Genomic DNA, 26,013 nt, shown 5'->3' with positions numbered 1-26,013 from the left:
CCTCCTGAGTGATCAGTGCAAAGAAATAGAGGAAAACAATAGAATGGGAAAGACTAGAGATCTCTTCAAGAAAATTAATGATACCAAGGAGACACTGTATGCAAAGATGGGCAAAATAAAGGACAGAAACAGTATAGACCTAACAGAAGTAGAAGATATTAAGGAAAGGTGGCAAGAATACGCAGAAGAACTATACAAAAAAGATATTCTTAAATCAGAAAGCAGTGATGGTATGCTCTCTCACTTAGAGCCAAATGTTCTGGAATGCAAAGTCAAGTGGGCCTTAGGAAGCATCACTGTGAACAAAGTTAGTGGAGGTGATGGAATTCCAGTTGAGCTATTTCAGATCCTAAAAGATAATGCTGTTAAAGTGCTACATTCAGTTTTCCAGAAAATTTGGCAAACTCACCGTGACCACAGGACTGGAAAAGGTCAGTTTTCATTCCAGTCCCAAAGAAGGGCAAAGCCAAAGAATGTTCAAACTACTGCACAATTGCACTTAGCTCACATACTACCAAAGTAGTGCTCAAAGTTATGCAAGCAAGGCTTCAACGGTACATGAACCAAGAACTTCCAGATGTTCAATCTGGATTTAGAAAAGGCAGAGGAACCAGAGATCAAATTGCCAATATCCACTGGATCATAGAAAAAGCAAGAGAGTTCCAGAAAGACATCTGCTTTATAGACTACCCCAAAGCTATGATTGTGTGGATCACAACAAACTGTGGAAAATTCTTCAAGCGATGGAAATACCAGACCACCTTATCTGCCTCCTGAGAAATCTGTATGCAGGTCAAGAAGCAGTAGTTAGAACCGGACATGGGGAAAATGTACTGGTTCCAAATCGGGAAAGGAGTCCATCAAGGCTGTATATTGTCACCCTACCTATTTAACTTATATGCAGAGTACATCATGCAAAATGCCAGGCTGGATGAAGCTCAAGCTGGAATTAAGATTGCCAGGAGAAATTATCAGTCACCTTAGAAATGCAGATGACACCACCCTTCTGGCAGAAAGCAAAGAGGAACTAAAGAGCCTCTTGATGAAAGTGAAAGAGAAGAGTGAAAAAGCTGACTTAAAACTCTCATTCAAAATAGGAAGATCATAGCATCTAGTTCCATCACTTCATGGCAAGTAGATGGGGAAACACCTATTCTCTTGGGCTCCAAAATCACTACAGATGGTGACTGCAGCCAGAAGTTAAAAGGCAGCTTTGCCTGTGCATATGAATAAAAGAGCACAAGAATATAGCAGATACTGTGAATCTGTGGCCAGAAACATAGGTGATAGCATTTTTAGCCAAGCCAGTTCTTCTCGATTGAATATCCGTTTTCAGAAATCCATACAGGTTGTTGAATTACAGAAGGCAATGTGTACAAAGATGAACCATCTCAAAGTTGATGAGTATGTGACTTCTGAAACCTGTATTTGTTGCAGATTGTCCGTATCCTATGTCATGCCTTCTTCCGATATTCCTCAGTCCTGTAATGTGTCTATGGGAATATTTTTTCATTGAAAGTATTCCTCAGAGATTCATTGTCAAGCATGAGACTAAGATACATTCTGTAAGTATACTTTCTCAGCTTTATTCTAGAGTTAACAAAAATGTTTTAGCCACCTGAGTAAATAGTTTGAGTCAAATCTGAGCACCCTTAAAGTGTGATAATAACATCATAATTCTCCTGGCTTAGGCATTCTCTAAAGCTTATGTTAAACTGGTACTGCTTTGTGAAAGAGATATTCTTCATCACTTCTCAGTGCCTGTGAAAGATTCTTCTGGCTTCAGATGTCTCCATCAAATCCTCTCATAAAACTAGAGGTCAGACTCAATGGCATCGTGCAAAGAGGGAAGCCAGAAATAAACTGCCTCAAAAGACCAATATTTTTCTTTAGAACTGAGAAAACAAAATATTTCATGAGGGAAGAAATGACCTTGGGAATTGTTATTTAAGATTTTCAAATTGCAACAATATGTGTAGAAACAATCACTTCCCATATCCTCTGTTAAATTTTCTAGTCTCTAAATTTAGTGTGATGATCATTTCATGATGTGTGTAAGTCAAATCATTATGCTGTATACCTTAAACTTACAAAAAACTGGAAAAAGAGAAAATGGACTTTGGTTAATATTAAGGTATCAGTATTGGCTTACTAATTGTGAAAAATGTGCCACAGTAATATAAGATCATAACATTAGAGGAAACTGGGTGAGGGAAATGTTGGAACTCATATTTTCTTTGCAAATTTTTCATAAATCTAAAACTATTCTAAAAAGTTTGTCTATAAATAAATTTTTAAAAATAAAACATGTCTCTGAAATCTACAAATTGACAAGAGCTCTAGTTTCAACAGTGAGACAGTTTGTATAGTGTAGGACTCAGAAAGAAAATACCCCCAGCCCTTATGCCTATATTCTGATACTGGTGATTTATTCTGGAATCTTAATCATTGCCATGGACTTTTTTTGTCTAATTCTCTTCCCAAAAATAAACCTCACCAACCTTAACCACGTTATAATTAACTGCAGGTTACTTCTGTAGGCGATTTATCCATTTGTTATCAGACACATTTCTTACCTTGAAATAAATTGCTATATTTGTAGATTAGATATCTCATAAGGCTCTTGAATCCAGAATGTATAAAGAACTCTTAAAACTTAATGCTACAAAGGTAATCCAGTCAAAAATGGACAAAGAATCTAAATAGATATTTCTCCAAGAAGATATACAGATAGTTCATAAGCAAATGAAAAAATGCTCAACGTCATTGCTCATTATAGACGTATGCATGAATACCATGAGGTAACACTTATACCACTAGGATGATTGAATTTCAAGTTTTTCAAACCTCAGTAATGCCACCTAAATAACATCTGAATTCAGTCAGTTGACCTTTAACATCCTGTGTCATGTGTGCTCAGTTTAAACTCTCATTCCTGTGTTGTACATCCCCAGCCTTGGGTTTATCACCCTGTGCTCCCCTGAAGCACTTGCTGTTTTTCCTACTAGCCCTGCCACTCGGTGCTGCAACACCTGCATTTTTAACAAGCCCCCAGGCAGTGGTGTTGTAGATCATCTATGACGAACTGTCACCTAGCTGTCCTCTTACCTGTGAAATAGCTGTGAAAATGTTATCAAGTCCAAACTGATACTGCTTGCACACAACAGGCCAATAAATCTGGAGACAAATCTTTGTTGGGACAGAGAATCGTGACATTATTAAGAAAGCCAGCAGGCCAGAAAATGGTGGACTACTGTCCCAGAGAATCATCCTACGTGAGTTAGAATTCCAGCTTCTTTTATATTAAAAGAGAATGGTTGGTTGTAATCTTCTTGGTGTCAGAATCCTTTGTTCCTACAGAAGTCCATATAGCTCAGGTCATGATGTTACTATAACCTCCAAGACAGATGTTATTCTCTGTTCTGCAACTTTTTCTCTCTATATGAATGGGCAAGTAGTAAACCTTTAGGGTCACAGGCCTTTAATGTGGACTATTCTGTATATTTCAGACTACAGGCAACATTCTTAACTTGTAACAAAAGCAATAAGGTACAAAGGTTAAAGTAAAAGAAGCAGATCTAATAGGGAGATTTGTTCTTCCCTGTTATAAAGCTCCAGCTTCCCAGGTGGCGCAGTGGTAAAGAATCTGCCTACCAGTGCAGGAGATGCAAAAGATGCAGGTTTGATCCGTGGGTCAGGAAGATTCCCTGGAGTAGAATATGGCAACCCACTCCAGTATTCTTGGCTGGAAAATTCCATGGACAGAGGAGAACTGGTGGCCTACAATGCATGGGGTCGCAGGGTCAGACACTACTGAGCGACTAGCACTTTCACTTTTTTCACATACATATGTTCTTTTCTTTTTTTTCCAAGGGAGCATACATACTCACACACATTACAGAAACTCTTACTTGGAAAAACAGAATGCTTGTCTCTCCAGATGCTTCCAACCTGTAAGTTACTCTTTTGTTTCCTGTCTCAATGTTTCATTCTGCTTATAAAGAGAAGAAAAGGCACTTTTTTTTTTTCTTCACACAACCTCTACTCAAATTGTATATACCTTGCAAGTGTAGCTTCCTTTATGCTTATCTGTTTAATTTATAAAGAACAAGGGAATTGCAGTAGTACTACCACTAATAAAAAAATCTATATGTTAGCAGTGGAGCTGAAGTTGGAGTTAGTGGTTAAAACAAAAGCTTACCTGTGTTTTGTTCTTGAAAATACAATATAGGGTGACTTCTTGGGATTTGTAACTTTACCCGAATAAACCATACCACACTTTATTTGACAGGAAACTACAAAGAAGTTCACTGAGCATTTAATGTCACATGTTATTGATTCTGAAGTCAACTCTAATTGGGATTGAGAGATTGTTTGCTGTTACTTTGCTGTTTTGGAGTTTTAAAAACAGAAATCCTGGGTATCATTCTGCAGAGTCTCACACGGTACAGTTGACTGCAGTTTACTAATCTAGGCACTTAATAAACAACAACCATAAAACACCTCCTCAGGTTATCTACCAGCCAGTTTTGGGAAACTGTCTACAGTGTGGACCTCAAATCACTAGCTTCAAAATATCCCTGAAGTGTTTTCCTAAAGCTCTGTGTCCTGCACTTACTATATCAGAGTCTCAAATGTGAAACCTAGCAATCTGTATGTGTATGTATAGGAGAACAAAATGTCTCTTTGACACATAGATTATTTTGAGCTGAAAACAATAAAAATCCAAAAGACTCAGAAGTGTTGACCTTTCCTGTTAGCTACCCAAAGAATTTAGATGGAGGGCCTTTTACAGGAAAGGAGTGATCACCATGGATAGCTGTAGTTTGAACTAGGCGTGGCTGACTGAGACCTAAGAAAGTGAAAGGGAATGTCGCCAAGTCGTGTCTGACTCTGCGACCCCATGGACACAGTCCATGGGATTGTCACTGTTATTTGGCCCGTTCTGTGGACAGTTAGGAAATATGTTTGTTTGTCTTAATTGTGAGTTCATAGTGACACTTGGAATTCTGATCCTAAACCACAAAGTCTTCTCCCTTTCCCATTTCATATTTGCATTTCCTCTTTTTCCCATAAGAAAATCTGGTTCTCGAAAACTTTTAATACGTTTGTACTATTTGCTTATTGTTACAGTATACAGTAGTTCAAGAGTCACTTTACCAGTACTATTACTACCAAAAAGGAAAAAAAAAAAAAAACCCTGCTATTAAAATTCAAAATTTCTTTTAGTTTCCCTTAAAATATGTCTCACTGATCCATATACAGTCAGTACTCCATTCAAAAGTTACCTGACTTGTTTTTCTTCTTTCCTCTGTATGCATGCCAGCATTTGTTTTCTCTTGTCTTTTTTTGATGGTCATTCTAACATGCATGTGGTAATAATATCTCATTGTGGTTTTAATTTGTATTTCTCTAATGACTAGTAATGCTGAGCATCTTCTCATGTACCTCATGGTCATTAGTGTATCATCTTTGGAAAAATGTTTATTCAGGTCTTTTGCCCATTTTTTTAAAATCAGGTAATTTGAGGGTTCGATATTGAGTTGTAAGAGTTCTCCATGTATTTCCAGTAGTAATCCCTTATCAGATATACAGTGTTGGAGCTCAGGGAGAACTGCCCACAAATATAACACAATGGCATATTGATTACTTGGAATTAAAGTTACTTAAAAAATGGCCTGTGCAACAGGAATACTGTAACCCTTTTTCTGACTCCATGAAAGCATGAAATAAATCTCTCAGGTGAAAGATGCACTCCCTGCATCTGGAGGTGAAAGAATGCCCTGATTGTCAGAGTCAGAGAATTCAGGTGAAAGGCCTATTTATACAAATCTTGTCACTTCTTTAACTTACTGCCCCAAATCCAAACTCTGTTCAGATTCTTTACTAAGTGAGGCCCCCAAACCTAAGTTTTTATGTCCTGTCAATTCCTCACAACTTATTGCTTCTTTCTCTAAAATAAAACTATAAAAGCTGCCTGCTTTGGCCATTTTGGGGGCCAAATTTTACAGTTTGTTGTGATCCACACAGTCAAAGGCTTTGGCATAGTCAATAAAGTAGAAGTAGATGTTTTTCTGGAACTCTCTTGCTTTTTTGATGATCCAACAGATGTTGGCAATTTGATCTCTGGTTCCTCTGCCTTTTCTAAATCCAACTTGAGTACCTGGAAGTTCACGGTTCACGTACTGTTGAAGCCTGGCTTGGAGAATTGTGAGCATTACTTTGCTAGTGTGTGAGATGAGGGCAATTGTGCGGTAGTTTGAGCATTCTTTGGCTTTGCCTTTCTTTGGGATTGGAATGAAAACTGACCTTTTCCAGTCTTGTGGCCACTGCTGGGTTTTCCAAATTTGCTGGCATATTGAGTGCAGCACTTTCACAGCATCATCTCTCAGGATTTGAAATAGCTCGACTGGAATTCCATCACCTCCACTAGCTTTTTTGACAGTGATATTTCCTAAGGCTTACTTGACTTCACATTCCAGGATGTTGGCTCTAGTTGAGTGATCACACTATCATGATTATCTGGGTAGTGAAGATCTTTTTTGTATAGTTCTTCTGTGTATTCTTGCCACCTTTTCTTAATATCTTCTGCTTCTGTTAGGTCCACAGCATTTCTGTCCTTTTTTGTACCCATTTTGCATGAAAATTTCCCTTGGTATCTCTAATTTTCTTGAAGAGATCTCTAGTCTTTCCCATTCCATTGTTTTCCTCTATTTCTTTGCATTGATCACTGAGGAAGGGAGTATATCATGCAAAATGCAAGGCTGGATAAAGTTTAAGCTGGAATCAAGATTGCTGGGAGAAATACCAATAACCTCAGATAATGTAGATGACACCACCCTAATGGCAGAAAGCAAAGAGGAACTAAATAAAGAGCCTCATGATAGAAGTGAAAGAGGAGAATGAAAAAGATGGCTTAAAACGCAACATTCAGAAAACAAAGATCATGGCATCTGGTCCCATCACTTCATGGCAAATAGATGGAGAAAAAATGGAAATGTGTGACAGACTTTATTTTCTTGGGTTCCAGGGGGAAAAAAAAGCAGAGGTATCACTTTGCCAACAAAGGTCTATCTAGTCAAAGCTGTGGTTTTTCCAGTAGTCATGTATGGATGTGAATGCTTTTGAACTGTGATGTTGGAGAAGACTAGTGAGAGTCCCTTGGACAGCGAGGAGGTCAAACCAGTCAATCCTAAAGGAAGTCAGCTCTGAATATTATTGGAAGGACTGAAGCTGAAGCTCCAATACTTTGGCCACCTGATACAAAGAGCTGACTCTTGGGAAAAGACCCTGATGCTTTGAAAGATTGACAGCAGGAGGAGAAGGGGATACCCAAGGATGAGAAGGTTGGATGGTATCACCTACTCAATGGACATGACTTTGAACAAGCTCCAGGAGATGGTGAAGGACAAGAAAGCCTGGCATGCAGCAGTCCATGGGATACAAAAAGTCAGACATGACTGAGCAACTGAACAACAACAGTTCTTTGATGCTCTGTTACTTTTTTCTTCAATCCTTCTTCCTTCTGTGCTTCTTGTATTTGGGAATATCTATGGGTCTTTCTTCAAATTTACTAATTCTTTCTCCTCCCAGGTTGAATCTTTCATTTAGCCTCAGAAGTGAGATTTTCATTTACTATGTTATGCTTCGACTCCGGTATTTTCCTTGTTGTGTTTTTTTTAAATAATGAGAATCTATATTTGTTGATTCACTATTGTTATGCTTTAATTCTTTGAACATATATATAATACCTGATTTGAAGCCTTTTAAATTAATTTTTATTGGAGTGTAGTTGCTTGACAATGTTGTATTATTTTCTACTGTACAGCATAATGAATCAACCATACATATTCATACGACCCCTTTCTTTTGGACTTCCTTCCCATTCAGATCAACACAGTGCCTTAAGTAGAGTTCCCTGTTGTATAATATGTTCTCGATAGTTATCTATTTTATACATCAATAGTGTATATGTGTCAATCCCAATCTCCCAACTTCTCCCACCACTCCCTTCCCCCTTGGTATCCATATATTTGTTCTCTACATCTGTGTCTCTAATTTCTGTTTTGCAAATAAATTCATCCATATCATTTTTCTAGATTCCACATATATTCATTAATATACAGTATTTGTTTTTCAGTTTCTGACCTTCTTCACACTGTATGACACTCTAGGTCCATCCACTTCTCTACAAATGACCCATTTTCATTCCTTTTTGTGGATGAGTAATGTTCCATTATGTGTGTGTATGTACCACATCTTCCAAATTCATTCCTTTGTTAATGGACATTTAGATTGCTTCCATATCCTGGAAGCAGCACTACCTAAAATATTTAGAATAGTACTGCTATGAATTTTGGGGTACATATTATTTTGAATTATGCTTTTTTGGAGGTTTATGCCCTGTAGTGGGGTTGCTGGGTAACATGGTAGTTCTAGTTTTAGTTTTTTAAGGAGCGTCAATACTGTTTTCCATAGTGACTGCATCAGTTTAAGCTCGTACCAACAGTGCATGGGAGTTCCCTTTTCTCCACACCCTCTTCAGCATTTATTGTTTGTAGATTTTTTATGGTGATCATTCTGACCAGTATGAGGTGATACCTCATTGTAGTTTTGATTTGCATTTCTCTAATAATTAGTGATGTTGAGCATCTTTTAATATACTTGTTGGCTATCTGTATATCTTTTTTGAAGAAATGTCTATTTAGGTCTTTCACCCATTTTTTGATTGGGTTGTTTATTTTCTTGATATTGAACTGCTTGAGCTATTTTTTTATATTTTGGACATTGATCCTTTGTCAGTCCCTTTGTTTGAAATTATTTTCTCCCATTCTGAGGGTTATCTTTCATCTTGTTTATGGTTTCCTTTGGTGTGCAAATGCACTTAATTAGGTACTATATTTTTTTAATATTTATTTTCATAACTCTAGAAGGTGTGTCAAAAAATACCTTGCTGTTATTTATGTCAAAGCATTTTCTGCCTGTGTTTTCCTATGTCTGGAATTATATTCAGGTCTTTAATTCATTTTGAGTTTATTGTTGTGTATGGTGTTAGAGAATGTTGTCATTTCATTATTCTACATGTGCGTGCATGTGTACCCAGTCATCTCTGACTCTTGTGACCCTTTGGACTGTAGCCTGCCTACAGTCCATGGGATTTCCCAGGCAAGAACACTGGAGTGGGTTGCCATTTCCTTCTCTAAGGTATCTTCCCAACCCAGAGATTGAACCTGTGTCTCTTGTGTCTCTTGCATTGCAGGAGGATTCTTTACCCACTGAACCATTGGGGAAATCCTACTTTTTTACATGTAACTGTCCAGTTTTCCCAGCACCACTTATTGAAGAGTCTATCTTTTCTCCATAGCATATTCTTGTCTCCTTTGTCATACATTAGTTGACCATTGGTGTGTGAGTTTATCTCTGGACATCCTGTCCATTCTAAATGTAATAGTTTGCATCTGCCAACGCCAAATATCTTGAGGAATGCCATAGGGTTTTGCAATCTGCCAAGGATATTAAATAGCCCTCTTTCCTGTACCATTATTCCTGTACCATTATTTTGGCATAGCTAATGCTAATATGGGAGGGAAAACTACCACACTTTACTTTGTATGTGCATCTAGCAGCTCTTTCAGAGGCTCTTGACTCAGTGCTGTTTCCCATGCAATTTTGTGTGAAATGGTTTTATCTACATAGCAGCTTTTGACTCCCTAAATTCTCTAGGCTGCTGTCCACATCTTGTCCTTGTGTGGAACATTGAGAGGTTTCCTAGGATGAGAGTCATATGCTGGGTGAGAGCAGTGTGAGAAGTCAGGGAATAAACTGTAACAACTTTTAGAATAAGGCTATAATTCAAGAAACTGGCCTCTTTTTCCATCCTGAACAAGGAGCTAAAAAATTAAGATCTTCTAATGGCCTGAATCCTTAGATTAAAGAGAAGGATCTCCACATCTGAGACTGTGTTAATTTTGGATGGCTTTGTTGGCCTGAGATGATATTCTGTCAGTTGTGAGAGTACCCTGTTTTTACAGTGTGTGGCCAAACTCTCTGCAAATGGAAATGTTTGCATAGTGTTGGGAATGTTAGCTCTGTCCTGCTGTCTTTGTGGTTTTTGTCCTCCCACTATGGTCCAGGTCCCTAACCAGCATTGTGTCTTGTCAGGTCAGCCCCATTAGCTATCTTGTCATACTCTGAGGTACCACTGCCTCTGCTGGATGAGTTTTATTTCCTTTAAAAAAGGAGATAAAAATATTATAGTTGGAGTATGCCTTTCTTTCTTCCTTTTCTTTCCCCTTTCCTTTTCTGATTTTAAATTTTGAAATAATTTCAAACTTAAGAAAACCTAACAAAAAATATATTATGACATATGTTTATTCTTCCAAAATCATTTGAGATTAAGTTGAAGATAAGGTGTCCTTTTATCACTATGTACTTCAATGTGTATTCATTCTTCTTTTCACTTTTACTTTAAATATTAAAAGAAATGGATAGGGCCCAAAAGTGTGTATATTATAAGGTGTTGACTTAAGCAGTTATGGAGGCTGAGAAGTCCCATGATCTGCATTGACAAGTTGGAGACCCATGAATCCCAGTGGTGTAGTTTGAAGGCTAAACAGCCAAAGAGCTGGATTCTAGTTGAAGTCTGATGCCTGAGAACCAGGAGGAATGAGACCAGGAGAAGATCAAAGTCCCAGGTGAATAATCAAACAGTGAGCAGTCTTCCTCTACCTTTTTGTTCTTTTTAGGCTCTCAGTTAATTGGATGATGCCCACCCACGGCAAGGAGAACCATCTGCTTTATCCAGTCCATCAATTCAAATGCTGATCTCTTCTTGAAACACCCTCACAGGTCTACACAGAAATAACATTTAACCAGATACTGAGCTTCCCAACTTGACTGAGGTCCCGTCAAGGTGACACAATAACATTAACCATCACACTCTCCATCCCCCCCCCCCCATCACCTCCAGATGAGGAGCTAACTGTAGGAGAGCTAAGTGAGCCGCTATCTCCTATAATCTATGTGATTTTGGCTTTTAGATCAAGGGATCAAGATAAATAACCGATGACTCTTAATGTTGGTTTATGAGGGGAAAGAAACAATCAAAAATGAACAGTAAAATCACAGAAGATCCCCCATGTTGTTCCTGAGAGGACAAGTACAACTGGACTTCTTATGTGTAAGATAGAAGGAATGTTAGATCATGGTTTGGCCCACTGGTAGGCAGACTTGATATTGACCCAAAGATTGTGTTTCCTCAATTTGAGTGTGTGGTGATAAATGGTTAGTCTGATGAGTGCCTAACTCCTAACTGATATATGATGAAATGGTGGAATAGGCTAGAAGCCACACTTCTGCCATGTCATGCAGCCATTGGATCACAACCCTTGTCAAGCTAGCCATTCTGTGGTTTTCCAGCCTCTTCCTTTGTGAAGCAATATCCTCCCTTGTTAGCAGTCATATTCATACAAGAATCAGGGCCCCTCTCATTCCTGTATGTTGACTACAAATGAAATAAGCAACAGGGGACTTCCAAACCTCCTATTGATGTCCTCCAATAAATCCTATGCTAAAGGTCTGGTCATCTGGCTTTGTTTGCTCCATGTTATTCAGTTGTTTGAATGTGCTGACATTATTTATTAATTCTTCTCAATGAGTATTTAGGGAGTATTTTTTTGCTGTTTGAGGCTATGACAAGGAATGCTGCTAAGATCAGTGTTGTATATTTAGTGCCCAAAAGCACATGTTTACCTAGGAGACATTCTAGTTGTGAATTATTGAATAGTAGGGCAAATATATCTTCAGATTTCTAAAATAATTCCTAAGAGTTTTCCAAAGAAGTTGTACCAGTTTAATCTGCCACCAGTCTGGAAGTTCATATCCATTGCTCAACCTTTCTCAAATTGCTCGGCTGCTAACATTCAGTATTGTCAGACTATTTCATCATAACCAATCTGGTGTGTGTATTGTATTGTGCTTTTTCTCTTTTGTGAAGTGTTTTCAATCTTTTCTTCATTTTACACATTGAATATTTTTGTTGGAATTCTGCCGGGGTCCTTGCCCCAGCAGGATCCAGGGGTACCCTCAGGATGAACGGCATCGGCGAGAGAGAGACACAGTGAGACAAAGCTCGGGGGCTGAGTCTGAAGTTTATTTTTGCACGGCCCCTTTATACCCTTAACAACATCTTTTTTGGGGGAAGTGCACATTGCTTACACAAAGGTCAGCTCAAAACATTACAGCAACTTGACCTTCAACAGAAACAGGATGTTACCCATATACTTTTCGTTAACAAGAGTCTTCTTTATCATTTGGCCTTCAGGCCTGTTAACATTTTATGGCTTGCACCTGGTGTGACTTAAGCAACTTCAGTAGCCGACCCTGTTTTTCTTGTGATTAATCTATTTTCTTTCTAATAGGCGTCATCTCCATGGGAACTAGATAGGATTACATTTTTACAGAACAGAAACGCGAAGGATTGCAAAAACAGCAGATATAGCACAAAACAGACTCTTAGTCTAAAAGTTAACTACCTGCAAGAAGTCACCAGCTAATCTCTATCTAAAGTATTTTCTATTAGGCACATTTTGTGGCTATTATTTGTGGAGCTTTTCTCACCCGCAGAGGGACCTATGCTTAATAGTTTCTTTTGTTAGCATACTGTGCTTAGGATGTTTAGAACAATCATGAGCATTTTTTGCAATGGGAGCACACATTTATCAAACAAGCCAGAATGCCAGCAAAAGGGTTTAAATTGAAGCATTCCCTTCATCCTTGGCCCCTTCATAGGGTACCAGCGTCCAGGAGATTTATTAATGAGGGTTTTAAGTTGGTCTTTATTCAGTGAAAGAGGAGCAGAACTCTTGGCAGGCAACAAAAGAATCTGCAATAGGGCAAACAAGAACAACAGGAGAAAAGGATGGAAGATACAGGGTAGGGTAGAGGCCAGGGCCAACCTGGAGGGTCCCTTGTATCCTGAATGGCCTTGTGTGTCAGGTCTTTTCCTCATGACCTCGTCATGGGTGGGATCTCCCACAATGGCTCCCGGCAGAATTCGTTGTATTCTAGATGGTTTTTTTCTTATTGTGTCTTGTAAAATCTCTTTTGTGGTTTGTCTCTTTTAAGTGTTTTGAGATAACTATAGCTTTTTACATAATGTAATAGATATTTAAGAATACAAAGAGATACACCACATACTCTTTACATAGTTTCCTCAAAAGGTAACAACTTACAAAATTAGAGTAACAATATCATAGCCAGAACATTGACATTGATATAGTGAAGATGCAGGACAATTCCATAACTACAAGGATTTCTCATATTGCCCTTTGATAGTCATAACCACTTCGCTTATGTCTCATCCCTCTTTATTTTACTTTCCTTTTTCCTGCTGGTCTTGGGTCTATTTTGCTCTTCTTTTTCTAGATTCTTGGGAGCTACGTTATTGTTTTGAGACTTCCTCTTTACTAATTTATACATTTAGTGCCATAAATTTCCCTCTCATCACAGCCTTAGGTATGTCCCATAAATTGTATGTGTTGTATTTTCACTTTCATTGAGTTCAGTGTATTCTTATGATTTTCCTTGAGACTTGCTCTTTGACCCCTAGATTATTTCAAAGTGTGTGGTTTAGTTTCCAAATATTTGAAGATTTTCATGTTATCTTTCTGTTATGATTACTGTTTTGATTCCAGTGTATCATAGAACACATTGTGTGTGATTTAACTCCTTTTAAATTGTCAAGGTCTGTTTTAAGACTCATAATATAGTCATACTTGCTTATATTCTGTAAGGATTTGAAATGAATGTATATACTGATGTTGGGTGAAATGTTCTATAAATATCAATTAGACCTATTCATTGATGCTATTGTTGAATTCCTATAAATATTTGCTGATTTTCAATCTAATTGTCCTATCAATTTTTGAGAGTTTAGTGTTGAAGACTTAAACTATTGTGGATCCATCTATTTCACCTTTTAGTTCTATCAAGTTTTCATTCACATATTTTGCAATTTTGTTGTCTGTTGCATACAAATTTAGAATAGCTATGTCTTCTTTGTGGACTGGCCCTTTATCATTATATAATTCCTTCTGTGTTTCTAGTAGTTATCTTTGGTCTGAAATATAATTTATCTGGTATGAATGTAGCCTCTTCTACATTCCTTTGATTCATGTTTATATGATATAACCTTTCTGTCCACTTACTTTCATCCTGACTATATTGTTGTTTTTGAAGTGCATTTCTTTTAGACAGTATATAGTTGGCTATTCCGCACTTTATACCAGGGAGGTCATCCAAAATCTCTTGAGGTGTCCTGATTTTTATTTATATTTATCTACTGGCCTTTTCCACAAATGATTTAAGAAAACCTCCAACAAGAACTATTTCAATGAAATAGTAATAAATAACAGAAAGTTAGGCCCAAGGAAAAGATGACACAGATATGTTGATCACAAAAGCTAAAATATTGTTATACCTTAGCTTTTAAACTTTGGAACTGAACTTCTTGGGAGTCAATATTGCTACAGTTGAGCTTAAATTTTGGAACTGAACTTCCTGGAAGTCAAAGTAACAAAGTACATCGTGTATTTCTCATTGTCAGAAAAGAGAGAGGGCATTTCAGTTACCAGTGATTCTAGACCAGCTCTGTTGAATAAACTTTCAGTACTAACTTTCTCGGCCTTCATTGTTGAGTACAATAACTGCTAAAGACACATGACTGTTAAGTACTTCAAATGTGATTAGTAGCAGAGAAACTTGACTTTTATTTTTGTTAAATTTTTATTAATTAAAATTTAGTTAGCCATGGGTGGCTCACAGCTACTTAACTTAAGAATCCAGGTCTAGGGGGAAAAAGTTGCATAATGTAACTGAAGTCAAATGGACTGGGTCAATTTATATGAGTCATTTCAGTGGTATCCAACTCTTTGTGACCCCATGGACTGTATCCTGCCAGGCTCCACTGTCCATAGGACTCTCCAGGCAAGAATACTGGAGCAGGTTGCCATGCCCTCCTCCAGGAAATCTTCCTGACCCAGGGATTGAACTCATGTCTCTTATGTCTCCTGCATTGGCAGGCGGGCTCTTTACCTGGGAAAGAGCCACCTGGGAAAGTGCCACCTGGGAAGCTACAATTTATGAGTCAGAGGTAGATGTGACTGTGGAGAAGCTACTTAACCTTTCTGAGTCTCAGTTTCTAGACCTGTGACATAAATACAATGATAATATCTAAGACTCTGAGGAAATAAATAATATGTGCATTGTATTTAACACAAACCCTGACACACAGCAAATGCAGTCCTGTTTTAAATGCTTGGAATTACTTGGTTTATCAGATTTTATGCCACAAAACCTTTTACTCACACTAATATGGAAGTTTTATAAAAGAATCAATAACTAGGAGTCAGAGTTATGCTTGAGCATCTTAGCCAATAACTGGTTTCTGTCCACAGAATCAAAGGCCAATCAGCACTGATAACAACCTAAAACCACTTCAAGCTGCTTGCAGATAATCTGTTCAAAAGCATGGGATTCTTTTTTTCTTGTCAAGTTGTTAAGAGTTTCAGCCCCAATAATACCACTGAGTAGCTCTTTCAAACTTGCTGTTCATTATTTCTTCATTATGAGTCTATTAAGAGCAAAAATATTAATTTCAATGAGCTTTCATGAAGGGAATCATTACTTTTAATAAAAAGGACAGTTGTTAAAATAGGAATACCATATGTACTTAGCGAAGATAATGTCCAGACTTTGGGCTTGATACACTGCTGTACAGTTGACTAGAATCTGGCATCAAGCCCCAGCATGCGACCAAGAAAGAAAAATCAGAGGCTGTCACTCAGCTGGTGAGGTGACATGTATCTATAGGTCTTGAATTTATCCCTTTTTTGTATCAGTTTTATTATTTTGCAGATTTTGATAACTGGTACTTAAAACAGCTACTGACTCAGCCTTCAGTCCAAGCAGTAATCAACAAAATTGCTCTAACAGTAATTAGAATGATACAAATAAAGTTTGGGATTGCTATTGCCTAGACTGTAGGCTGCAGGTTAGAAATTTGAATGTTTTAATATTACTTGCTTCTTACATTTTTCTGAGAAGCCTCTCCTGTCACACAAAGACTTATGTGACAGTAGGCCAGCCTAGATGTTTAAGTAGCAAATGACTCTGTGTGTGTGTATGTGTGTGTGTGTGTGTGTGTACATATGTTTGCAAAGTATATGAAACAGGCTTTATGGACTGTAACAAACTGCAAACTCTCTTACATTGTTTTCAGTAGAATTCTCCCCAAGGTGATAGTGTAACAATAATCACTAGAAAGAAAAGTTTATCTTGGGTCAGCTTGCTCCTCATGGAAACTATTTGACAAAGACTTCCTACTCTACAAGAAGGTGGAGTTGTGAAAAAATGGCTGACATTCTTTGTTTGCAGGTTTGAAAGTGTCCTTAAAAAAATAAATCATTTCTTCTAGCACAATCTTACATGAGTTCATCATACTTTTTGTCTAAAATCATATGTGGCTTACTAGACTTTGAACAGTATTCATTACAAAGCAGCCATTTAATTAGATGAATAACAAGTCTGAAACTGTGTCAGTTCTTTTGGGACAATCTTGAAAGGTACATTTTGGGAAAGGTAAATGAAAGTAGTGAGATCTTAACACTTAGCATAGTAGTACTAAGCAGTTGTTATCAGGGTGATGATTATGAGCCAGTTGTAGTTCAGTTGCTAAGTCATGTCCAGCTCTTTGCAATCCCATAAACTGCAGCATGCCAGGCTTCCGTGTTCTTCACTACCTCCTTAAGTTTCCTCAAACTCATGTCCACTGAGTCAGAGATGCCATCCAACCATCTCATCCTCTGTTGCCCCCTTCTACTGTTGTCCTCAATCTTTCCCAGCATCAGGGGTCTTTTCAAATGAGTCCACATTTCGCATCAGGTGGCCAAAGTTTTGGAGCTTCAGCATCAGTCCTTCCAATGAATATTCAGGACTGATATCCTTTAGGACTGACTGGTTTGATCTCCTTGCTGTCCAAGGGACTCTCAAGAGTCTTCTCCAACACCACAGTTCAAAACCATCAATTCTTTAGTGCTCAGCCTTCTTTATGGCCCAACTTTCACATCCATACATGACTACTGGAAAAACCATAGCTTTGACTAGATGGACCTTTGTCGGCAAAGTGATGTCTCTGCTTTTTAATATGCTGTCTAAGTTTGTCATACCTTTTCTTCCAAAGAGCACGTGTCTTTTAATTTCATGGCTGCAATCACTGTCTGCAGTGATTTTGGAGCCCAAGAAAATAATGGACATTGAAATCAACAAGAGAATGTCTAGGAAAAATGAGTAGGAAGTATAATAATCAGAATTTGGTAGGTAACCATGGGAATGGAGTTGAAAAGAAAAAAGGAGGAATTACAAATGAAGTATTGGTTTCAAATCTTGTCATTTACGGATTTGGAGACAGAGGCAATGGATTGTATTTGACAGGAAAGATCCTTCAGGTTAGGGTTTATGTAGTCTGAGGTGTCTAGAGCAGTACATTCAGATGAATATGACTGGTAAACAGTTGGATATGAGTCTAAAAGTCAGGAATAAGCTGTGAGCTAGAGAAATGCCTGGAGGAATCAGAGATTAAACAAAGGTATACATTTTTGAAGCAGGTTGGTTAAGAGAAAAAAGAATAAAACAGAAAGAATTAATAACTGACTAGGGTACAAAGTTAGTTAATGCCTGAACTAAATGATTGACAAGAACTGAGTTTATGTGTAAGTTATTTTTAGGAAGAGCAAGACAAAACAGTCCATACCTTAAAAAAAATTTAAAGTATGGTGCTCTGAGCTAAGGTCGGGTGTTAGCCTTGTATTTCGTCTCAGTCCCTGACTGGGTATCCGAGGCCACGCTCCTGGCCACGCCCACCCGCACCCGCACCCGCGCCCGCACCCTTGGGCGCTTCATCCTGCTTGGCCGCCATCTTGAGAGACGTTGGCCTTCTCCAACCTGTATTCCTGATTTAGGTTTAGAGTTGTAGTCACCGTAAGTACAATTCTATGCTTACCCCTTAGGCATCTCTAGAAAGAGGAAGCTACATTAATACACTTAATTTGGTAGGCACACCTTAGGCATTCTACCCTGCCAGCTTACTATGTCTAGTGAAGCTGGCGCTGCCATCATCCTTCCCTGCTCAAGGGACGGCGCTAAGAACAGAGGGCTTCCTCTTAAGCCGGTCCCCAGGCTGGGGCGGGGAGGGCAGGGAGGGTGGGGAGGGGGTGGGAGGTGGGGGTGGGGGACACCAAGCCCCGCAGCCCCTGGGCTCTTCAGCGGCTCTCTGAAGCATCCCAAAGTTAGCTCGACATCCAAAAAACTTCAATTAGAATTTTATCCTTGGAATTTTGTTGGAAATATCAAAAAGGTTTAGAAATACCTTTTCAAATAGGGTATAAGGTGACTGTAAAGCACCACTTATTCACTTAACCAAAGTGCCATTAAAAGATTTCAAAGGCAAATAAAGTTATGACAGATCACTTAAAAGGTGAGGAATGTAAAATCTGTAATCACAGTAGCTCGATATTCCAGGAAAACTTGGTTCTTTTAACAGAGAGCACTTCAGTCTTTCATCAGCTTATTTTTAATAACAAAGTCCCTAATTAGATCATTTACCTGACTAAAATCCAGTCTAATCCTAATCATTTCTGACCACCTACAAAACTGTTTTCTCAGGGTTCCTTTCCCATAAACAACCTTTCACAATTTTCTGTGTACATATTGTTTAGTCGCTAAGTCATGTCCAACTCTTTTGTGACCCCATGGACTATATGCTGCCAGACTCCTCTGTCCAGGAGGTTTTCCAGGCAAGAACACTGGAGTGGGTTACCATTGCTTGCTCCAGTGTACCCATATTAAGTTAACCTTTATTTTCTCTCCCATTTAGAAATAGCCAGGATTAGGAAAAAGTCACTTTGTTTTCCTTTAACAAAATGCATTTCCATTTTTTCATACTTTCTTGCACTGAAAACACATATCTTTCCTGTATGCTAAAATGTTTCCCTTATTATTTCTAGTAGCTTGAATTATGTGTATTTTATTATTTTTCCTTAGTTTTTTTTTTTTTTTAAAGGCTGAGTAACATTCCACTAGAGTCCACCTGCCAATACAAAAGATAAGGGTTTCATCCCTGAGTTTGGAAGATCCCCTGGAGAAGGAAATGGCAACCCTCTCCAGTATTCTTGCTTGGGAAATCCAAGAGGAGCTTGGCAGGCTACAGTCCATGGAGTTACAAAAGAGTCAGACACAACCCAGTGACTAAACAACAAGTATTCCATTGTGTATGTGCATCTTATATATCATATCTTCTTTTTCTATTCATTTGGTGATGGACATTTAGCTTGCTTACATGTCGTGGCTATTGTTAATAGTACTGCAGTGAACATTGGGGATCGTGTATCTTCTCAAATTACAGTTTTCTCCAGATACATGCCCAGAAGTGGGATTGCTACATCATATAATAATTTTATTTGTAGTTTTTTAAGGAACCTCAATACTGCTCTCCACTGTGGCTGTACCAATTTACATTTCCACTAACAGTGTGGGAGGGTTTCCTTTTCTCCACACCAACCCCAACACTGATTGTAGATTTTTTGATGATGGCCATTCTGACCAGTATGAAAACAGTATGAAAAGGCAAAAAGATAGGTCATTGAAAGATGAACTCCCCAGGTCAGTAGATGCCCAATATGCTACTGGAGATCAGTGGAGAAATAACTTCAGGAAGAATGAAGAGACGGAGCCAAAGCAAAACAACACCCAGTTGTGGATGTGACTAATGATGGAAGTAAAGTCCAACCCTGTAAAGAGCAATATTGTATAGGAACCTGGAATGTTAAGTCCTTGAATCAAGACAAATTGGAAGTGGTCAAACAGGAGATGGCAAGAGTTAACACCGATATTTTAGGAATCAGTGAACTAAAATGGACTGGAATGGATGAGTTTAACTCAGATGACCATTATATCTACTACTGTGGGCAAGAATCCGTTAGAAGAAATGGAGTAGCCATTATAGTCAACAAGAAATTGCAGTACTTGGATGCAATTTCAAAATGACAGAAAGATCTCTGTTCATTTCCAAGGCAAACCATTCAACATCACAGTAATCCAAGTCTAAGCCCTGACCAGTAATGCTGAATAAGTTGAAGTTGAATGGTTCTGTGAAGACCTATAAGACCTTTGACTGGGTGGATCACAACAAACTGTGGAAAATTCTGAAAGAGATGGGAATACCAGACCACCTGACCTGCCTCCTGAGAAATCTGTATGCAGGTCAAGAAGCAACAGTTAGAACTGGACGTCGAACAACAGACTGATTCCATATCGGGAAAGGAGTACGTCAAGGCTATATATTGTCACCCTGCTTATTTAACTTATATGCAGAGTACCTCATGTGAAACGCTGAACTGAATGAAGCACAAGCTGGAATCAAGATTGCCGGGAGAAATATCGATAACCTCAGATATGCAGATGACACCACCCTTATGGCAGGTAGTGAAAAAGAACTAGAGAACCTCTTGATGAAGGTAAAAGAGGAGAGTGAAAAGTTGGCTTAAAGCTCAACATTCAGAAAACTAAGATCATGGTATCATTTGATGAAAAATAGATGGGAAAACAGTGGAAACAGTGACAGACTTTATTTTAGGGGGCTCCAAAATCACTGCAGATGGTGACCGCAGCCATGAAATTAAAAGACTCTTACTCCTTGGAAGAAAAGCTATGACCAACCTAGATGGCATATTAAAAAACAGAGACATTACTTTGCCAACAAAGGTCAAAGCTATGGTTTTTGCAGTAGTCATGTATGGATGTGAGAGTTGGACTGTAAAGGAAGCTGAGCGCCAAAGAATTGATGCTTTTGAACTGTGGTGTTGGAGAAGACTCTTGAGAGTCCCTTGGACTGCAAAGAGACCCAACCAGTCCATCCTGAAGGAAATCAGTCTTAAATATTCTTTAAAAGGACTGATGCTGAAGCTGAAACTCCAATACTTTGGGCTTCTGATGTGAAGGACTGACTGATTTGAGAAGACCCTGATGCTGGGGAAGATTGAAGGTGGGAGGAGAAGCGGACAACAGAGGATGAAATAGTTGGATGACATCACCAACTCAATGGACATGAGCTTGAGTAAACTTCAGGAATTGGTGATGGACAGGGAGGCCTGGCATGCTGCAGTCCAAGGAGTTGGACACAATTTAGTGACTAAAACTAACAACCAAGATTTAGAAACAGCATTTCATGTTTTCTTTTATTTTCATTTGAATATAAAGTAGTTCCAAATTCTCAGCCTCCAAATAGCCAATGTTTAACAAAGAAGACAATCAGATATTAGACAGACAAGACAACTAAGGCCAAAACATAAAATAAACTAAAACCAAAACCTCAGGACATTAGCCCAGGTTTAGAAGAACTCTGCAGGTGTAATGTTTTTATTGCCCCTGTTAGTGTAGGCCTCTAGCCCATGATCCTACCAAGTTCCCACCACCTGGTCCTCTAACCCACCATCTAGAAAGTTTAAGTACAGGTGCTTTTTAATCAGGTTGTTGTTGTTCAGTTGCTCAGTCATGCCCGACTCTTTGAGACCCCCATGGACTGCAGCACACCAGGCTTCCCTGTCCTTCACTATCTCCCAGAGTTTGCTCAAACTCATGTCCATTGAGTCAGTGATGCAGTCCAACCATCTCATCCTCTGTTGTCCCCTTCTCCTCCTGCCCTCAATATTTCCCAGGTTCAGGGTCTTTTCAGATGAGTCAGTTCTTTGCATCAGGTGGTCAAAGTATTGGAGCTTCAGCATCAAATGTCTTCCAGACCCAGAAATTGTTTTTACTTGCCATGAAAAATAATGCACCAAAGGTCAGCAGCATCATGCCAGGGGAAATCCAGGGAATGGTCCCTGGAACAAATGGACCAGGCAGCTGCTTGGACTCATCCACAGGCTCCTAATGCCTGCAAAGAACCAACAAACCATGGATAAAAAGTCTGGCTCCCCAAATTTATTACCAAATCAGTTTCATTTGCTTGACATGCAATAAAGCAAGCACAGATATGCCAGGGTTTGTAGAGGAGAACAAATCTCAGAGCCAGAAATAAAACTCAGTTCCAGGTCCCTGAAGGTGAGCTATTTGAGATATTTATGGGATAAATAATCAGGGTGGTCTTTATGCTCCAAATAAAAACAGTTGTCTAAACAGTGTGAGAAAGGGTAATTTGAGGTAGAGAAAAGGTGAGGCAATTGGTATTTTGTGCAGGTGTATCTGAGTGACGTTCTTCTTCGTAGATGCATGTTCAAAAAGTGGAGATGCTTATCATGATATGAGGGTGAAGTTTGTGGCCCTCTGTCATCAAAAAATCATACATCAGATACTTGAGCAAGCTCAGTTTTAGGGTTAGTATCCCAACTAGTGTATGTGGGCTTGAACTGGGCAAGAGCTGACCTCAGGTTCCTAAGCTATGTGAATCTTGGAGGGTATCCATTTTGTAACAAATAAGGCAAACTTGCTCAGTGAAGCAGAGGGTGTTTTGAACAGCTGTATGCTTATCTACTGATCTGTTTGTTGGTTTAGTCACTAAATTGTGTCCGACTCTTGTGACCCCATGGACTGTAGCCTGCCAGGCTCCTCTACCCATGGGATTCTCCAGGCAAGAATACTGGAGTGGGTTGCCATTTCCTTCTCCAGGGGATCGTCCCGACCCAGGAATCCAACCTGAGTCTCCTGCACTGCAAGCAGATTCTTTACTGACTGAGCTATGAGGGAAGCCCACTCATAGCTTCCCTGGTAGTTCAACTGGTAAAGAATCCACCTGCAATGCAGAAGACCCTAGTTTGATTCCTGGGTCGGGAAGATCTTCTAGAGAAGGCTACCCACTCCAATGTTCTTGCACTTCCCTGGTGGCTCAGCTGGTAAAGAATCCACCTGCAATGCAGGAGACCTGAGTTCAATCCCTGCGTTGGGAAGATCCCTGTAGAAGGGAACAGCTACCCACTCCACTATTCTGACCTGGGGGATTCCATGAACTGTATAGTCCATGAGGTCGCAAAGAGTCAGACACGACTGAGCGACTGATCTGTTAGACAAGCTCAAAAATTTCTTATTCACCTGTTTCTGGTCATCCTATTGTTTATTGTTGCAGGATGGATTTTTTTTAACTTTATGGGGGTACAGTTTCAATTTCAGTTCTTAGATATTTACTAAAACCAGTTGTGTGGCTCAATATACAGTTTTGGAAACGTGTTCTATTTCCATTAGAAGACAATGTTCATTCTGTGATTATTGAAGACAGTGTTCTATATATGTTAATTTAGATTAGTTTGTTAATCAAGTTGTTAATGCTTTATCTACTTAGAGAATTTTTGTCTGCTTATTATATCCTTTATTGAGATAAGCATGCTAAATCTCCTGTCATGATTGTGGATTTGTCTGCTTCTCTTCTAGAGGCTGTGTGATTGGATGGCTATAAATGAAAATTTCTTTTCTAAAAAATCATTTTTCATCATTATGAGATGTCCCTCTTTGTCTCTGCTAATGCTTTTTTCCTCAAGATTCTTTTTTTTTTTTCCTCAAGATTCTTTGATCTGCTAACAATATAGTGAAGTGATTATGTCACATGGCCCCAGTTCTCATTTTTTCCTCTACTACATTCTTTGTGTTCATAGCTGTTGCCATGCGACTTTACAGTGGCCTCCTAACATGAGTTGACACACTCTGCTTTGACTTTGACATGAAGACATCCCTTGGAGCAGAGAGTTGAAATGGGTTTCTACCTTGGTCCTGCTCTCTTAGATAATTTCCATCACAATGAGAACATACTCAGGCCAACCTGGTTGAGTGTCACATGGAGCAGAATTATCTGGTCATATTAACTGAGGCCAGCCTAGATGAGCAGAATGAATAGTTGATTAGCTCAGATGTGTGAGCAGTAAATTATAATTATATATGATTAAAGATTTTGTCTTTGGTTGAATGTGGCATTATCCTAGTAATGAAATACGGATACATATAAAATTTTGTGATTTCCTATTCTTCTACTTACTGTTTCAACAAACCAAGCTCTTCTAAAGGCTATGTGGTTGAGTATTATTCTTTTAATCTAGTTAGACAACTGTTTTTATTTGGAGCATTTAGTTCATTTACATTAAAAGGAATCAGTGATATATTTAAATTTAAATCTGGCATTTACTATTTACTTTGTTCTCCTGTTCCATGTTTATTTTCCCTCTTTTGATCTTAATATTTTTTTATTTCTATTTACCTCCTTTGGCTTATTATATACTCCTTATTGAAGTTAATAGTATACACATTTAACTTATCCTAGTCTACCTTCAACTAATACTACTTAACATGTAGTAGAGAACTATGCAACAAACTGTAAACTTTCATTTCTCTACTTCTGGCCTTTGAGTTATCATTGTCATACATTTTATTTTACTTCTATGATTGTGATGAGCTGCAGTATTCATGGTTATAATTTTTCCTTCAAATATTCAATTATCTTCTAAAGTGATTTTATAAATAACATTCTTTTATACCTACACAAGTATACTACAAGGTTGTTTATTGTCACCCTGTTTATTTAACTTATACATGGAGTACATCATGCAAAATGCTAGGCTGGATGAGTTACAAGCTGGAATCAAGATTGCCAGGAGAAATAGCAACAACCTCAGCTATGCAGATAATACCACTCTAATGGCAGAAAGTGAAGAGGAACTAAAGAACCTTTTGATGAGGGTGAAGGAACAGAGTGAAAAAGCCAGCTTAAAACTCCATATTAAAAAAGCTAAGATTATAGCATCCTACCCCATCACTTCATGGCCAACAGAAGGGGAAAAGGTGGAAGCAGTGACAGATTTCCTCTTCTTGGGCTCTGAAATCACTGCGGATGGTGACTGCAGGCATGAAATTAGAAGACGATTGTTTCTTGGGCAGGAAAGCTATGACAAACTAGACAGTGTGTTAAAAAGCAAAGACATCACTTTGCTGACAAAGGTCCTTATAGTCAAGGCTATGATCTTTCCAGTAGTCATGTCCAGATGTGAGAGCTGGACAGTAAAGAAGGCAGAGCACTGGACAATTGATGCTTTCAAACAGTGGTGCTGGAGAAGACTCTTAGAATCCTTGGAAAGCAAGGCGATCAAAGCAGCCAATCTTAAAGGAAATCAACCCTGAATACTCTTTGGAAGGACTGATGCTGAAGCTCTCACACATTGGCCACCTGATGTGAACTGCTGACTCATTGGAAAAGATCCTGATGCTGGGGAAGATTGAAGACAGAAGGAGAAGAGGGCGACAGAGGATGAGATAGCTGGATGGCATCACCGATGGAATGGACATGAACTTGAGCAAACTCCAGGAGATGGTGAGGGACAGAGAAGCCTTGTGTGCTGCAGTCCATGGGGTCACAAAGAGTAGGACATGACTTGGTGACTGAACAACAACACATATTTAATATTTCCAACGTGCCTCATTCCTTTAGGTGTATATTCCCCCCTGGTACTTTTTTCCTTCTTATTGACAGACCTTCTTTAGCATTTCTTATAGTAGATGTCACCTGTTGATTAATTCTCCAATTTTTAATATCTGAAAAGATCTTTATTTCACTGTCTTTTTGTAACTTTTTTTGTAATTCTAATGCTGAATTCTAGGGTAACATAGTTGTTTTTTATTTCTTCATTTCTTTGAAGAGGTTGCTCCACTTTTTTTTTTTTTTTTTTGGCTTTTCATTATTTTTTCACCAGAAGTCATTCTTGTTCAATGAAGATCCAAAAGTCATTCTTATCTTTATTCCTTTACGTGCATTTTGTCACTCTTCTCTGGCTAATTTTGTGATTTTCTCTTTATCATATTTTTAACTATCTTAATTATGATGTGTTTCATAGTTTTATGTCTGTACCTTTTCCTTGGGATTTGTAATGCATTTGCCTGTGGATTTATAGTTTTCATCAAATTTGAAAATCTTTCAACCACTAACTC

General features: G+C 38.5%; 1 protein-coding gene across 6 annotated transcripts in view; it reads left to right on the top strand.

The window, feature by feature from the left end:
- Window positions 1–17,944: 17,944 nt before the first annotated feature.
- The window catches only part of GDPD4 (glycerophosphodiester phosphodiesterase domain containing 4), a 132,846-nt gene continuing 124,777 nt past the window's right edge, over window positions 17,945–26,013 (top strand). For all 6 annotated transcript variants that reach the window (XM_070472962.1, XM_070472960.1, XM_070472959.1 and 3 more), the window contains exon 1: window positions 17,945–18,036. The gene's annotated coding sequence lies outside the window, so the exon portion shown is untranslated. The remainder of the gene's footprint in view (window positions 18,037–26,013) is intronic.

Source organism: Odocoileus virginianus, chromosome 10 (genome assembly GCF_023699985.2).
Source record: "Odocoileus virginianus isolate 20LAN1187 ecotype Illinois chromosome 10, Ovbor_1.2, whole genome shotgun sequence".
NCBI classification, from domain to species: Eukaryota; Metazoa; Chordata; class Mammalia; order Artiodactyla; family Cervidae; genus Odocoileus; species Odocoileus virginianus.
The sequence above is the reverse complement of the archived record's forward strand: the minus strand, read 5'-3'. Positions and strand labels throughout refer to the sequence as shown.